Source organism: Callospermophilus lateralis, unplaced genomic scaffold (assembly GCF_048772815.1).
Source record: "Callospermophilus lateralis isolate mCalLat2 unplaced genomic scaffold, mCalLat2.hap1 Scaffold_1392, whole genome shotgun sequence".
Taxonomy (NCBI): Eukaryota; Metazoa; Chordata; class Mammalia; order Rodentia; family Sciuridae; genus Callospermophilus; species Callospermophilus lateralis.
Window position 1 is genome coordinate 407,796 of NW_027512545.1, and position 17,085 is coordinate 424,880.

The 17,085-nt window shown below is 36.4% G+C and overlaps 1 pseudogene; it reads right to left on the bottom strand.

Annotated features, from left to right (window-relative positions):
• Nucleotides 1-14,040: 14,040 nt before the first annotated feature.
• LOC143388786 (trimethylguanosine synthase pseudogene) lies at nucleotides 14,041-16,532 on the bottom strand (annotated as a pseudogene).
• Nucleotides 16,533-17,085: the final 553 nt, after the last annotated feature.

Below are 17,085 nucleotides of genomic sequence, written 5' to 3' on the forward strand. Positions count from 1 at the left end.
GGGGGGCTCTGTGCCCAGGAGAGAGTGAGTTCTGGGTATTATTTATTAAATCATTCCTCTTTGTATGTTGCTTGCCAGTCTGCCTCCTGAAAAGGACTGAGGATGTAGCTGGTGAGATGGCTCTCAGCTACCTGCTTACCACTGCTATGTAGGGTGCAAATGGAAGTATTTTCTATTGGAGTTTTATTCATACAGCATAGATTACTTCATGTAGGTTGGGGCTTATGCAGAGTTCTGCTTGGGAAGTTCTTGGGGCTGGCTCTAGCTCTAAGTGTTAGTATGGAGTTGTATAGGGTAGTATATTCTTTGGATAGATTAAATCAACCCAACCATCAAGCTGGGCTGATGCTGATCTCTATGGGTCATTTGAGTGTGGAGAGTGGTGACAGTGAGTAGGAGACTAGTGTGTGAGATTGGGATCCCTCCTGACTTCATGTCTGTGGCATACTTTGTGACTGGGAAAGTTTCAGTGCAAAGGCATAGGATGCCTGGTTGCTAAGGAGATGTCCTTCTTGCTAGAGTTCTTTCAGCCTCAACCTTATATTCAGGCACTTCAGTTCCTTGGAATGAAGGAACTTCTTTGCTAAGACAATCACAAAGTTTCATAAGTTCTGCTCCTCCTGAATCTACCTATGAATTGTTAACTTTATACAGTGGACCTTCTTGAGAGCTGCACAATCCTCCCAAGATTGCATACTGCAATAGAATGTAACTGGGGTAATAACTGCATACATTTACTATCTCTGTAACTTTCATGAATACAAAATAATGCTTGCATAGTCTTCAATCTGATTTAGAGATATACATATGTAATTTAGCTTGCTGGTGTAATTCTTTACACCTGCTCAGACAGCAGCACTCCACCCAACCCCAGTTTTATCTTCAAAATATGTGTATGTGAATCATATTTATCCAATCTCCCATCACCCCTCACCAGAACCTGCTATTTTGACTATACTTGTCATGGTATTTGACATCTCAGGTGTCTTCCAAAAATTGTACTAGTAGAAATAGGTAAACAACTTCCCTGGGTAGAGGGGCATGGCAAGTAAGTTTTCGGTGATTTGCTAACTTCATTTAGCATTGTTTTCTCCAACTCCATCTATTTACCTGCAAATGCCATTTTATTCTCTTTTAATGCAGAATAGTATTTCATTGTGTATATATACACCACATTTTCTTTATCCATTCATCTACCTAAGGACATCTAGATTGCTTCCACAGTTAAGCTGTTGTGAATTGTGCTGCTCTAAACATTGATGTGGCAGTATCCCTGAAATATGCTATTTTAAAATATTGAGTAAAGACTGAGGAGTGAGATATCTGGGTCAAATGATTGTTCCATTCCCAGTTTTTCAAGGAAACCCCATACCACTTTCTTTATTGGTTGCACAAATTTTCATTCCCACCAGCAATGTATGAGTGTATGCCTTTTCCCCCACATCCTCACCAAAAATTATTGTTGTTTGTATTCGTATTAATTGATATTCTGACTGGAGTGAGGTGAAATTTTAGAGTAGTTTTGATTTGCATTTCTCTAATTGCTAGATATGTTGAACATTTTTCATATATTTGTTGATTAATTGTATATCCTCTTCTGAGAAGTGTCTGTTCAGGTCCTTGGCCCATTTATTGATTGGGTTTTTTTTGGTGTTAAAATGTTTGACAGTGGTTATAAATGGTGTGGATAAAACTTTAAATAGAACATACTTTTAATTCCATCCTATCTTGTAGTGGTAAGCAGGTAGCTGAGAGCCATCTTAGCCAGCTACATCCCCATTCCATTCCAGAAGGCAGAATGGCAAGCAACATAAAAAGAGGAATGATTTAATAAATACTGCCCAGGTCTTGCTCTCTCTAACAAACACCTTGCTCTCTCTTGGGCACAGAGCCCAGGAAGAGAGTGCACCAAGGTCAGTCTTGGATAGATAGTGAATATACACTCCTGCCTACAACTGCTTCACTTTCCATTCTAAGTATTTCATTAAGAAAAATTTTTGTTGTAGTATTTGCTGATTGATTCACATATATGTTTATATACCCTAGAGTTTAGTGCTCTATCAGATGTGAATGTGGTAAAAACTTTCTCTCATTATATAGGCTTTCTATTCACCTCACCAATTGTGTCTTTTGTTGAGAGGAAGCTTTTTATTTTGAATTCATCCTATTAATTGATTCTTGATTTTATTTCTTGTGCAAGAGGAGTCTTATTAAGGAGGTCAGGGCCTAATCTGACATGATAAAGATTTGGGCCTTCCTTTTCTTCTATTAGGCACAGGGTCTCTAGATTAATTGCTAGGTCCTTGAATCACTTTGAACTGAGTCTTTGTGCATGGTGATAGGTAGGGTCTAATTTTATTTTGTTGTATATTGATTTCCAATTTTCCAGGCACCATTTATTGAAGAGGCTATCTTTTCTCCAATATATGTTTTTGGTACCTTTGTCTAGAATGAGATAACTGCATTTATGTGGGTTTCTCTGTGTCCTCTATTCTGTACTATTGATCTACAAGTCTATTTTGTTGCCAATTCCATGCCATTTTTGTTACCATTGCTCTGAAATATAGTTTAAGGTCTGGTATAATGATGTTGCCTGCTTCACTCTCCTTGCTAAGTATTTCTTTGGCTATTCTTGACCTCTTATGTTTTCAGATAAATCTCATGACTGCTTTTTCTATTTGTTTTTTAAAAATATATTTTATAATTATAGATGGATACAGTTCCTTTATTTTACTTATTTACTTTTATGTGGTCCTGATGATCGAACCCAGTGCATCATATGTGTGAGGAAAGAACTCTGCCACTGAGCCACAATCCCAGCCCCTGCTTTTTCTATTTCTATGAAGAATGTCATTGGGATTTTGATTGGGATTGCATTAAATTGGTATAGTGTTTTTGGTACTATGGTCATTTCCACAATATTAATTCTGCCTTTTCAAGAACAAGGGAGATTTTTTCATCTTCTAAGGTCTTCATTAATTTCTCTATTTAGTGTTCTGTAATTTTTGTTGTAGAGGTCTTTCAGGTCTTTGATTCAGTTGATTCCCAAGTATTTTATTTTATTTTTGGAGGCTATTGTTAATGGCATAGTTTTCTTAGTTTCTCTTTCAGAGGATTTATCACTAATGTACAGAAATGCCTTTGATATATGAGTGTTGATCTTATATCCTGCTACTTTGCTGAATTCATTTATTAGTTACAAAAAAATTCTGATGGAATTTTTTGGATCCTCTAGGTATAGAATCATGTTGTTGGCAAATCGTGATAAAATTTGAGTTCTTCTTTTCCTGTTCATATCCTTTAATTTCTTTCATCTGTCTAATTTTTCTGGCTAGAGTTTCAAAAACTATTTTAAAGTGGTGAAAGAGAGCATCCTTTTTTCCAGTTTTTAGAGGGAATCCTTTCAATTTTTCTCCACTTAGAATGATGTTGGCCTGGGGCTTAGCATAGTCTTCACAATGTTGAGATATGTTTCTCTTATCCCTAGTTTTCCTAGTGTTTTGAAGATGAACAGGTACTGTATTTTGACCATTTTTTTTTCTGCATCTATTGATTTTTGATCATGGTGCTCTATCTTTTTAATGTTTTTGTATTTGATTTGCCAGAAGTTTTTTTTATTAGTTGCTCTTGATATATCATACATTAGATTGAAATAGGGTATGAATTCTAATTTATTTACGTGTACAAATTGGAGGATCACATTGGTTATACATCCATGTGTATATATACAGCAATCCTAGTGTCAGTTGTATTCTGCTGCCCTCCCTATTCTCCCTTCTCTCCTCTTCCCTCACATCAGTATTTTCTACCCATTCTACTGTGACACTTATCTCTCTCTCTCTCTCTCTCTCTCTCTCTCCCCCCTTCCCTCTCACACCATGGTATATGTATTTTGTGAACCTATGAGGGTCTCCTTCCGTCTTCCGTGCAATTCCCTTTCTCCCTCTCTTTCCCTCCTACCTCTTTTCCTTGTTTTGTGGTAATCTTCTCCTCATGCTCTTCCTTCCTACTCTGTTCTTAGTTGCTCTCCTTATATCAAAGAACACATTCAGCATTTGTTTTTTAGGGATTGGCTAACTTCGCATAGCATAATCTGCTCTAGTGCCATCCATTTCAGTGCAAGTGTCATGATTTTGTTATTTTTTAGTGCTGAGTAATATTCCATTGTGTATAAATGCCACATTTTTTATCCATTTATCTGTTGATGGACATCTGGGTTGGTTCCACAGTCTAGCTATTGTGAATTATGCTGCTATGAACATTGATGTAGCTATGTCGCTGTAGCATTCTCTTTTTAGGTCTTTTGGGTATAGTCAGAGAATGAAAATAGCTGGGTCAAATGGTGGTTCCATTCCGAGCTTTCCAAGGAATCTCCATACTGCCCTCCAAATTGGCTGCACCAATTTGCAGTCCCACCAGCAATGTACAAGTGCACCTTATTCCCCACATGCTCTCCAGTACTTGTTATTGTTTGAAATCATAATGGTTGTTATTCTTACTGGAGTTAGATGGTATCTTAGAGTGGTTTTAATTTGCATTTCTCTGATTGCTAGAGATGGTGAGCATTTTTTCATGTACATTTTGATTGATTGCATATCCTTCTCTGTGAAGTGTCTGTTTAGATCTTTGGTCCATTTGTTGATTGGGTTATTTATTTTTTTGTTGTTTAACTTTTTGAGTTCTTTGTATACTCTGGAGATTAGCACTCTATCTGAAGTGTGAGGGGTAAAAATTTGTTCCCAGGATGTAGGCTCCCTATTTACCTCCCTTATTATTTCTCTTGCTGAGAAAAAACTTTTTAGTTTGAATATGTCCCATTTGTTGATTCTTGATTTTAACTCTTGTGCTATAGGTATCCTATTAAGGAATTTGGAGCCCAACCCCACGAGATGGAGATTAGGGCCAACTTTTTCTTCTGTTAGATACAGAGTCTCTGGTTTGATTCCTAGCTCCTTGATCCATTTTGAGTTAACTTTTGTGCATGATGAGAGAAAAAGATTCAATTTCATTTTGTTGCATATGAATTTCCAGTTCTCCCAGCCCCATTTGTTGAAGATGCTATCCTTTCTCCATTGCATGCTTTTAGCACCTTTGTCAAATATAAGGTAGTTGTAATTTTGTGGATTGCTTTCTGTGTCCTCTATTCTGTACCCTTGGTCTACCTGCCTGTTTTGGAACCTGTGCCATGCTGTTTTGTTACTATTGCCCTATAGTATAGTTTAAAATCTGGCATCACTATACCACCTGTTTCACTCTTCCTGCTTAGAATTGCTTTAGCTATTCAGGGTCTTTTATTTCTCCAGATAAATTTAATGATTGCTTTTTCTATTTCTGCAAGGAATGCCATTGGGATTGCATAGGCATTGCATTAATCCTATTGAGTACTTTTGGAAGTATGGCCATTTTAATGATATCATTTCTACCTATCCATGAACAAGGTATCTTCTAAGTTCTTTCCATCTTCTAATTTCTTCTTCTATTTCCCTATTTAGGATTCTGTAGTTTTCATTTTAAAGGTCTTTCACATCGATTGTTAGGATGATTCCCAAATATTTTATTTTATTTGAGGATATTGTGAATGAGGTGGTTGTTCTTATTTCCATTTCAGAGGGTTTATCACTGATATACAGGAATGCCTTAGACTTGTGAGTGTTGATTTTTTATTCAGCCACTTTACTGAATTCATTTACTAGTTCCAGAAGGTTTTTGGTAGAACCTTTTGGGTATGTTAGGTATAGGATCATGTCATCCACAAATAGTGCTAATTTCAGTTCTTCTTTTCCTATTTTCATGCCTTTAATTTCTATCATCAGTCTTATTGCTCTGGCCAGGGTTTTGAGCACTATGTTGAATAGGAGTGGTGAGAGAGGGCATCCCTGTCTTGTTGCAAACTTTAGAGGGAATGCCTTCAATTTTTCTCCATTTAGAATGATGTTAGCCTGAGACTTTGCATAAATAGCTTTTACAATGTTGAGATAAGTTTCTGTTATCCCTATTTTTTCTAATGTTTTTAACAAAAAGGGATGTTGTATTTTGTCGAATACTTTTTCTACGTCTATCGAGAAGATCATATGGATTTTATCTTTAAGTCTATTGATGTGGTGGATTGCATTCATTGATTTTCATATACTAAACCAGCCTTGCATCCCAGGGATGAATCCAACTTGATCATGGTGCACCATCTTTTTTATATGTTTTTGTATTCAATTTGCCAGAATTTTATTGAGGATTTTTGCATCTAGGTTCATTAGAGATATTGGTCTGTAGTTTTCTTATAGAATGAATTTGAAGTGCTCCCTCTTTTTCTATTTTGTAAAATAGCTTGAAAAGTATTGGCATTAGTTCTTCTTTAAAGGTTTTGTAAAACTCTACTATATACCCATCCGGTCCTGGGCTTTCCTTGATTGGTAGTCTTTTGATGGCTTCTTCTATTCCTCAATTGATATTTGTCTGTTTAAGTTGTGTATATCCTCTTTACTCAATCTGGGCAGATCATATGACTTAAGAAATTTATCGATGCCGTCTATATCTTCTATTTTATTGGTGTATAAGGTTTCAAAATAATGTCTAATTATTTTCTGTATTTCTGTAGTGTCTGTCGTGATATTGTCTTTTTCATCCCATATGCTAGTACTTTGAGTTCTCTCTCTTCTTCTCTTCATTAGCTTGGCTAAGGGTCTGTCAATATTATTTATTTTTTCAAAGAACCAACTTTTAGTTTTGTCAATTTTTTAAATTGTTTCTTTTGTTTCAATTTCATTGATTTCAGCTCTGAGTTTAATTATTTCTTCCCTTCTGCTACATTTGCTATTGTTTTGCTCTTCTATTTCTAGGGTTTTGAGAAGTGTGAGATCATTTATTTGATGGATTTTTCTTTTTTTCTTTTTCTTTTTTTGAGGAATGAACTACAAGCAATGAATTTTCCTTTAGAACTGCTTTCATTGTGTTCAAAGATTCTGATATGTTGTGTCTGTCTTTTCATTTATATCAATGAATTTTGAAATTTCCTTCTTGATGTCTTCTCTAACCCTTGATCATTCAGTAACATATTGTTCATTCTCCAAGTGATGTAAGATTTTTTCCTCCTTCTTTTATTGTTGATTTCCAGTTTAATTCCATTATGATCAGATAAGATGCATGGTATTATCTCTACTCCTTTATAATTGCTAAGAGTTGCCCTATGGCCTAATATATGGTCTATTTTTGAGAAGGATCCATGTGCTGCTGAGAAAAAAGTATATCTGCTTGCTCATGGTTGATATATCCTATATGTGTCAGTTAAGTCTAGGTTATTAATTGTGTTATTGAGTTCTATAGTTTCTTTATTCAACTTTTCTTTTGAAGAGAGGTGTATTGAATTCACCCATAATTATTGTGTTGTGGTCAATTTGTCCTTGAACTTGAGGATATAAGATTCTTGGTTGGCATCCATTTTCTTTGAGAGGTTGGTATATGTTTTTCTAGGATCTCCTAGCTTTCAGGGTCTGAGTTAAAAAAAAAATATGCAGATACCCTATTTTTTTCTCCTATATATAATCTAATTCCTTTCTCTTGTGGCTTTTAAAATTTTCTTCTTTTTCTGAATGTAGATATTTTCATTATAATGTGCTTGGTGTCGCTATATTGTGATTTTGTACATTTGATGTTTTGTAATCCTCTTTGATTAATCCTATTTGATTTCCCAATTCATTCTTCATGTTTGGAAATTTTTTGATTTTATTTCATTGAATAGATTGTTCATTCTTGTGGTTTATAACTCTATTCCTTTCTCAATCCCAATAATTCTTAAATTTGGTGTTTTTATGTTATTCTATAATTCTTGAATATTCTCCTCATGGTTTCTTACCATTTTCAGTGTGTGTGGTCAACATTTTTTTTCAATATTATATATTTTGTCTTCATTGTCTGGGGTCCTTTCATCCAAGTATTCTAATCTGTTGGTGGTGCTTTCTATTGAGTTTTCAAATTTGGCTTATTGTTTCATTTCTAGGAGTTTTTCCCCAGAACCTCTGTCTTCTTATTGAAGTAATATTTTGCTTCCTGTATTTGCTTATGTAGCTCTTTATCAAAATGATGTTTTACTGTTTGTATTTTCTCTGTTATATCATACTTCAATTAACAGAACATTTTAATTATGTACTTCCTGAACTACTTGTTTGTCATTTTTTTCTGTTGTGTTTCCATGGATTCTAATAATGTGGTATCTTGGTTTGTTTGGGGCTCTTTCTTCCCTTGTTTTTTCATGTTGTTCATGTGTCTTCCCTTTTAGCACTTTGGATCCAAGGCATTGCAATGTTTATCCTATAGGCTTATGGTGTTCCTGCAGGGTTCCAATTCCTCTCCTTTAAGGGGGAGAACAATATTCAGAGGTCCCAATACAAACAATATACAGGCTTCAACCCAATAGCTGCTATTAAGACATTTACAGTTTTGTCACAATACACAGAAATGGTAAATTCAATTATTATCTAAAATACAAAGACTAGATTTGTAAAAGGGTCTACAGATTCTGACGGTAGACAAGGCACTTGGTGTAAGATGTGGGATGAGTTGTTGAGGGGGTAAGAGGTGAGAATTTAGATTTATTAGATCTTAGGAAGCATGAAAAAAGGAATCTAAAATGTTGGTCAGTAGCAGGAGAAGAAAGAGTGTGATTTGGGGAGCTAAATTGGAAGACTCTCTCTATTGAGAGAGTAAAAAAGCTAACATAAGAATTAAGAAAAGCTAACATAAGAATTAAGAAAAATAAAATATGTAAAAACAGGAGATAAAAGAACATAAAACACAACTGTAATGCAATGAGATATCTATTCAGACATCCAAGTAATTAGTAGACTAATTTATAAAAAGTACTTGGTTTCACAAATGTTGGGTATGTGAGGGTAGGAGAAGAGAGAGAAAAGAGAAAAAAAAATCTCAGAAGAAAGATACAAGGATTGTTTTTTGTTGGAGACCAGTATCTTTCTTGCTTCCCTTTTCATCCAGTAGGTGGGGTTGTCTGTTGTTTGCTGGTATATCCACCCTCAGGATGGTGAAGATTATTGGGGTTGAAGGATTGTCTTTGACATGGGGCTCCTGGAAGTGGACATAGCACTTCTCCAGTTCCGAATGGGAGACTACACTCCAAGGATCTTCTTTGGGGATTACTTGTGTGATGTGGGCACCTTGTCTTATCTCCTTGTATCAACTGTAGACCTCACAATTCTTGGTCTCTAATTCAGTCTCTAAACTGTATCTCATTCACCTGCTCCTTTTCTACTTCCCAATCATAAGCCTTTCTCTCTGGAGGTCTTATGGACTGCACTCTAGGACCTGTGCACCTGTTGCTGAGAGGTGTTTTGTATTGGGCAGGTCACGACAAGGTTTTGTGAGTTACGGACCAGCCATATATCTGCAAGCACTGTGCCAGGTTAGCATCTGTCAGGAAAATGGGGGAGGTGGGTACTATAGATACCTTGGTATTGCTCCTAAATCCCAACTGTTGTCCAAGCTGGAAGTTGTCCCAACTCAAATTGGCAACAAATGTGTCCCAGGATGGAGGTAGCTGCTTTCAGTGATGGAGTGTCTGGTCGGGTGCTCCCGGGTGGTGGTTTTGGGAGACATGTTTAGAGATGCAGCTCTGTGGCATGCAGTGTTGTGGCTGGTGGCTCTCTCCAGACTTTATGCAGTGTCCCCAAGTGCAAGCTACTGTGTGTAGGAACTATGACAATGGTTTCAGTGTCACAAGATAGAGGTAAATGTGGACCCCCATCCACGTTGGTACAAGGGGTTCCACATAGGAGTGGTGACTGGAGGTCCTGCCCATGGGCAACAACCAGGTATTTTGTGTGATATCTACAGCCAGGAGTCCTGCACAGGTACTAATGCCAGTGGCCCTGCTTGGGCACTCAGAGGACCTACATGGGAGAGTGACTTGGAGTCCTGTGTTGATGCACATGAGACCCAATTTGACTCTGGTTAAGTCAGAGTCATGATTACAAATACCAGTTTTCTAACAACATAAGCATATAGTGTTAGGCATATACAGCCCTATGTAGGAAGTATAAAATGAGGGATATGTTGTGATTTGGATCTTAAATATCCACAATAGGTCTATAAAGTAAATATCTTCACATCAGCCTGTGGCAATATTGAGAGGTGATGGAACCTGTAGGAGGTTACATTGTTGTTGACATGCTATTAAGGGGGATTCTGGGCCCCTGGACTCATGATGTCGACTTTCTAGCTGCCTTAAGTTGAGCAGAATTACTCCAGAATAATGTCCTGCCATGATGTTCTTCCTTGCTGGAGTCTACAAAACCATGGAGCTAACCAATTATACACAGAATGAAATCTCTGAAATGTTCAGTCAATACAGGTCTCTGTGGATGGGTGGCATGTGTGTGCATCCATGGCTGTAAGGGTGGAAAAAGCACATTGGTGATGGCAAGCCTTTCCCATGTGCACTGACATTTGTTTCTGTTGATCTGGAGCTCCAAAAGTGATTCCTGCATTCTCATCCTTTTCTGACATCTGTCTACATTACTTATGGTGGTGGGTGGATATGCCTCTCATGCTTGAGTGGGGCTGGCTTTTAGGATCCTTGGCTAGTGATTGGAAGTGGATCAGGGATGACCCTTCAGGAGTGATAGGGGGAGTTTTCCTACAAGATGTGAGGCATGACCATTTCTCTCCAGAATGGTTCAAAGGGACAGTAGGTAGTTGATGGGAGATTCATTGATCCAGGGACTGTTGCTGAGAGATTTGTTTATGTTTGTCCATCTATTGTTCCCTCCCTCAGATTTTCCATCTGCCAAGACAAAGACCAAGACCCTAAGTATAAGTTCCCAGAGGCTTTTCCCAGCCTGGCTGTGTTTGTGGCCATGTGTGCACATGCCTGAGCTCATGATGTGCATGCTCTAGCACCCTCATAAGCTCTATAATTATTACATAGCTGCTACTCAAGCAAATTAGGATAGGAGTTAAAAACTGAATGTATAATGATACTGGTTTTAAATATTCCTGAGGAGCTACCCTCATTGATATTCTTCATTTCTTGGCAAAACTGAGTGAGTTATCCATCCTTTCAACTTGAATTATTATTTCACATTCTTTATTGATCAGTTCTACTAGTGGAGAAATTCTTTGTTTTTTATTTATGTGGAAATAAATAAAAGGAGCTTAGTTTTTATATGTGATGAAATAAAGAAAAATTTTACAATGTGAACTACTTTGGAAGGTAAGTTCCTGGTTTTCTTTACACTTATTTTGCCATTCTTCCAATATCAGTATGAGCCACAGAAGTTTTCTCATCTTGCAAAATTGAAGCTTATTTATGAGACAATTTTTGTCAATTTCCCTCATGTCCTAAGAAACCACCATTCTTCTGTCTGTATTCTTCAATCTGTGTACTGTACCTCATATAAGTAGTATCATATAGTATGTATTCCTTAGAATTCTCAAAGTTCATCCCTGTTCTAGCATCAGCCAGAATTTTCTTCGTTTTTCAGACAAAATAATATTCCATCTTGTGCTGCATGTGAAACATTCTTCTTTGGGCTAAGAAACAAATGAAGTAGTGGAATGAAATAGACCAAACTATCCTATGCACATATATGAAGAGACTATAGTGAATGTGATCTTTATTTATATCTGTAAAGCACTAGGTATGAAAACTATACATATATGGAAGGAAGACAAGTAGAGGAGAAGAAAGGAAACAGAGCCAGGAAGGAGGGGAGGGAATGGGCAAGTTCTGGAGACTGAATTGGAGCAAACTATATTCCATGTTTATGTATAACTATAATACACTGCTAAAAATATAAAAATTCTTCCTCAATGGACCTGTGAATATAATAAACAAACCTGTATTGATTGTATGTGTATAAATATCTCTTCAAGCCCTTTCTTGTAATGTTTAATAGGTGTTTTCTCAAAAGTAGAATTGAAGGATCATATAAATCTACTTTTGATAATTTGAGGAACCACCTGTTTTTCATAGAGCCTGCACCACTTTACATTCTACCCCATAGTGCACAAGGTTTTCAGTTCCATCACATTCTCAAGAGCAGTGGTGTTTTTTGATTCTTTGATGGTATATGTGTGAAGTGAATTGAACTTGATTTTGATTTTGATTTCTCCAATTATTGATGTTGAACATCTTCCCATATGCTTTCCAACCATTTGTATATATTGTTTGGAGAAACATCTGTGGAAGTCCTTTGCCCATTTTAATATTGGGTTGTTGTTTTCTTATTATTGAGGTATAAAAGATCTTTATATAATCAACCTTAACTTATCAGAAACATAATTTTCAAATGCTCTCTTGCATTCAGGGAGTTGCCTTTTCACTGTGTTCCTTGAAGAATCAAGTTTTCAGGCTTGATGTGTAATTCAGCTTCTTTCTTTCTTTTTGTGCCTGTGCTTTCAGTGTTCTGTCCACAACTTCACCATAATTTTAAAATTATCACTATCTAGAATAATTTGGGATGAGATATTTAAATGCATCAAACATCTTTTTTCTTGCTCTGTATTACTTAGGAAATTCTGGGTGTTTAGTCTCTGCACCTGGATTTTATGGTTGATTTTATTTGTAGTTCTCTTAAGGTTGTCATTGTCCATTGGATGGGGATTACATTAAATCTACATAACACTTTTGGTAGTATTGCTACCTTGACAATATGAATTCCGTCTATCCAAAAACATGGGAGGTCTTTTCATCTTCTATGTTCTTCTTCAGTTTCTTTCTTTAATATTCTATAGTTTTCACTGTGGAGGTGTTTCACCTCACTTATTATTTTTTACCTAAGTGTTTCTTATTTTTTTTTTTGAGGCCATTTCTGATTTGCTTTCACTGGGACCATTTTTGGTGTATAGGGAAAATATTGGTCTCACAGGCTGATTTTGTAACCTGATGCATTGTTGAGTTTGCTTATTAGCTCTAGAGTCTTTTCATGGAATGTTTGGATCTTAGAAGTATAGCATCATATCTGAAAATGGCAACGATTTGAATTCTTCCTTTCCTATTTTTATTCCTTTTATCTCATTTTCTTGTCTTATTAGTCTGCTGAAATTTCTATTATTATTTTGAAAAGGATAGGTGTGAGTGGGCTATCCTCATTTGGTCCCAGATTTTAAAGGAAGTGCTTTCCATTTTTCCCCTATTTTGTATGATGTGTTTGGGTTTGGATTTGTCATGATTTTGAGGTAAGTACCTTCTGCCCCTAGTTTCTTCAGTGTTTTTATCATAAATAGGTGCTGTATTTTGTCAAAAGCTTTTTTCTTTTTTTTCCATCAATAGGGAACAGGTATTTAATTAATTATGGCATATGCATAAGATGGAATACAAAACAGCCATTAAAAAGTATAAGGTAGATCTATCTGTATGTACTGACAAGGAAAGCTCTTCAAGATAAACTGATATGGTATCTGCTTTTGAAAAAAAGGTACATTAAGTAAAAACAACAAGGGAGGTTACTGAACAGTATACCAATGGAGACAAGAGTACATTAGGGTACACTCTAATTCCTATCTATCCTCCCAAAGAAACTATATACACTGTTTGCTGTGATTATCTTTAGAGAGATAATAAAGGACTGGGAAGGGGGATGGAAGACTTTAAATATATAACATTATTTCAGTAGCAGCTAAACGCGATATAGAACATAAGTTGTTCATTGTTTTATTTGCATTTCTGTTAAAAAATACAGCAATTCTTTTTTATACACATGTATATACATACATACACACAAAGATGTTAAACATATATAAAAAACCCATATTTACACAGACAAAACAATGAAATTCAACACAGGGGCAAGCCTATACTCTTTCCATATCAGATGGTTACTAATTTACTTTACAATAAATAGTACATAGTTACTATCATCCAAATGTCTCGAAACACTTCATTAATATTTGTTAAACTCAGAAAGTTTCCATATCACATGATTTAAGACTGTTGGTATAAAATATCAGCGAATACAGGAAGACATTTTGTGTGTTTCGTATGAAAAATGTTTTTATTATTACATGATCTTTGTCCTTGTCCTGCTTCACAGTTTAGGTTTTAGACTCTGGTCTTTGGATTAAGATGCCAAAATAAGCAGTGATTGTCTTTAGTTTATTCTTAAGAAAGTTCTATTCTATTTCCACTTGTCCTCCAGGCCCAGCTAAGGATGCCACCTGGTCAATGTCAGCATTTCTTGGAAGAAAATAAAAGAAATATTATTAGTGATCTTCTGGTAAAGTCTGAAAATTTCAAAGCCATCGGGAGACATCATTGTCCTAATGTCAAAGGTCTCTGCAGTGGCATAGTCTGGGCCTCCCCGAGGTGGGCTAAGGAACACAACATCTGCCTTTAAACAAAGAGCCAGTAGCATAAAATCTCCACAGATGCACTATATCTTATCTGCTAGTCCATATACTTCTGCATTATTATGAGCAAGATCAATCTTAACTGGGTCAATATCAATGGCAATCACTATTTTTTCCTGTTAAGGCAAACTGAATGGTATTTCCTCCAACTCCACAGAATGCATTACTATTATGTCACTTGTGAAGGATTGACTGACACAGCCAGCAATATGTTCAGCAATCTTCTCAGGTGTAACTTAAAACCAGCCCTCTCTGTCCAACTTAATCCCATCATCAAAATTGGACAATAGCTGTATCTCTGGGCCCAATATTTTGCAGCTCAGGAACAGCAGCTATCACAGGAGGTAGACCATTTACCTTTCTATTCTTTTTTTACTCTTCTTCTTCTTCTTTGTAATTTCAGCTTCAGTTTCTACCTTAGGAGAGTCTGATATTTTTGAGTAATGTAATCCTGCTTTTCTGGCATAGATGCTACTGAACTGTCTCCCTCATTCTTTTCTTTTTCAAGTTCACTGGCTAAAGACACAGTCTGACACTTTTCAAGTTCTAGATTCTCTAGATCATCAGCTTTACTAACAGACATGTCTTGATCCTCTGAATCCGTACTGGTACAAGTATCTTGCACCTTATCATGTGAAGAATGCTCCTGTAATGCTTCCACATCCACTGGTTCGTTAACCCATTTTATAAATTTTTCTACCTTATTCAGAGCTTTGCTTTTCTTGCAAAATGTTTTTTCTTATTCTTCAGTAAAGAAGATGTGCTTGTTTTTCATTTTTGTCTGTGCATGTCTCGGTACTTTGACTTATGTTTAACATTCTTATCTAAATACCTGACCTGTTGATGACTAAAATTTGGAATTTTGTCAATTGCCATGCTTGAATCCCAGAAAGGAATCATTGTCATTAAGGTCTGTATCTGGGTTTTCATCAATGTCTAGTTCGTGGTTCCTCTTGAGTTTGCTGGACTTATGCTCAGGTGGATCTTCTTCACTCTCATCTCCATCAGTCCCACTGGCGTGCAGCATGTCATTGCTTGTGTTTGCTCCAGAATATTCCTGTGGTTCCTGGGCTGGTTGATTTGCACTTCTATTCCCAGATAAGTTGCTTTTCTTGGTTCCTCCATCACATGGCTCACTTTGACCCGAAGCAGGACACTCTCCCCCACTAACTTTCCTTAGCTGTCCATCACAACATATAGAGGAATGTAACTGCCTGTGTTCTACTTCCTCTTAACTCAGAGTTATATTACTAATTCTATCAAGTATTTTATTATCATCCTTATCACTTGAATCAGAGCTATTTTATCAACTCTGATAGGTGAAGATGGAAAAGATATTAAGTCCACTTTTAAAGTATTTTCATCTTTCTTGTCAATTTCTGTTTTAGATGCAATGGTATTTGTATCACAACTTTGTGAAGCATCAAAAGTCCAACTTTGAGCTTCCCAATACTGAAATTGCTCCAAATAATACCAATAAAGTTCACTGTAATTTTGTGCCCATTTTTCCTTTGTATCAGGAAAGTTTCAAGGTTCAGAAGATAGTATTTGATATGGATGTTTTTCTTGCCAGCTTTGCCATAACAGTTCTCCTCCATATTTATTCCAATACCTTTCCCAATTCTCTGTAATTTCAAATTTTGGAGGTAATGTATTTCAACAGAACATTTTTCTGATTCAATGTTCCTTTTATTTTGAAGTTCACATGTTCTACTTTTCAACTGAAGATGGGTCATCTGAAACCAAATGGTCATCTTCTTCATATTCTTTTCTCCAAGACTCTTGCATAATAATTTCATCCAAGTACTTCCTTTGATGTTTCCTCTTCTTTTTACTCTAACTTTATTTTTTGTATTCATAGATATATCAAAACTCTTATGTGTAGACACTCCACCAAACTGAAGTGGCAATCCCATACTTCTCATGAGTTGGGCCTCAGAATCAAGTTCACTTTCATCTAGGCCTATGTCTTTGCTGTCATGAAATTCTGTAGTGCCATGGGAATTACCATCTTCCTCCTCTTCTGTAGCTTGTTCTCCTGCATTGTTGCCACTGCCTCTGACATAGTAGCCTTTTAATTCCAAATTGCATAATTTTTGATCCTCCACAAAAGCCCTGGAGCAGAGGCAATGGATCCTACAGTCCTCTTCCCGCTTATCAAGGAAGAGAAACATTTCGGCCACGTGCTTCACTTCTCGCAGCACATTTTGCCCCTTCAAGGGTCTTCCTGACACACAACACTCAGACTACGCTTCTGGTTCATTACTGGAGACCAAAAGGGGGCCTCCAGTGTCTGCTCGGGGGTTGAGAAGCTAGGAACCCACCCGGCATGGTGCAGCCCAGAGGTTGCGGAGGAGCTTCCACAGGAAGTTCGTCAAAAGCTTTTTCTACATATATTGAGATGACCATATAGTTTTTCCTCCTGAATTCTACTCAGGTGATGAATTACATTTATTGACTTGTAGATGTTAAACCATCCTTGAATCACTGTAGTGAAACCGAATTAGTTTTCTTAATGTGTTTTTGAATATGATATGCTAATATTTTACTAAGGTTATTTGCATTTAAGTTTATCAGAGATATTGGTCTACAGTTTTCTTTCTTTGATGTGTCCTAATCTGGTTTTGGTATTATGATGGTCTCTGGCTTCATAGAATGGATTTGAAAAAGTTCTCCTGTTTTCTACTTAATTAATTCCTGCTGTTAGAATTTCACTGAAAATCTGTTTGA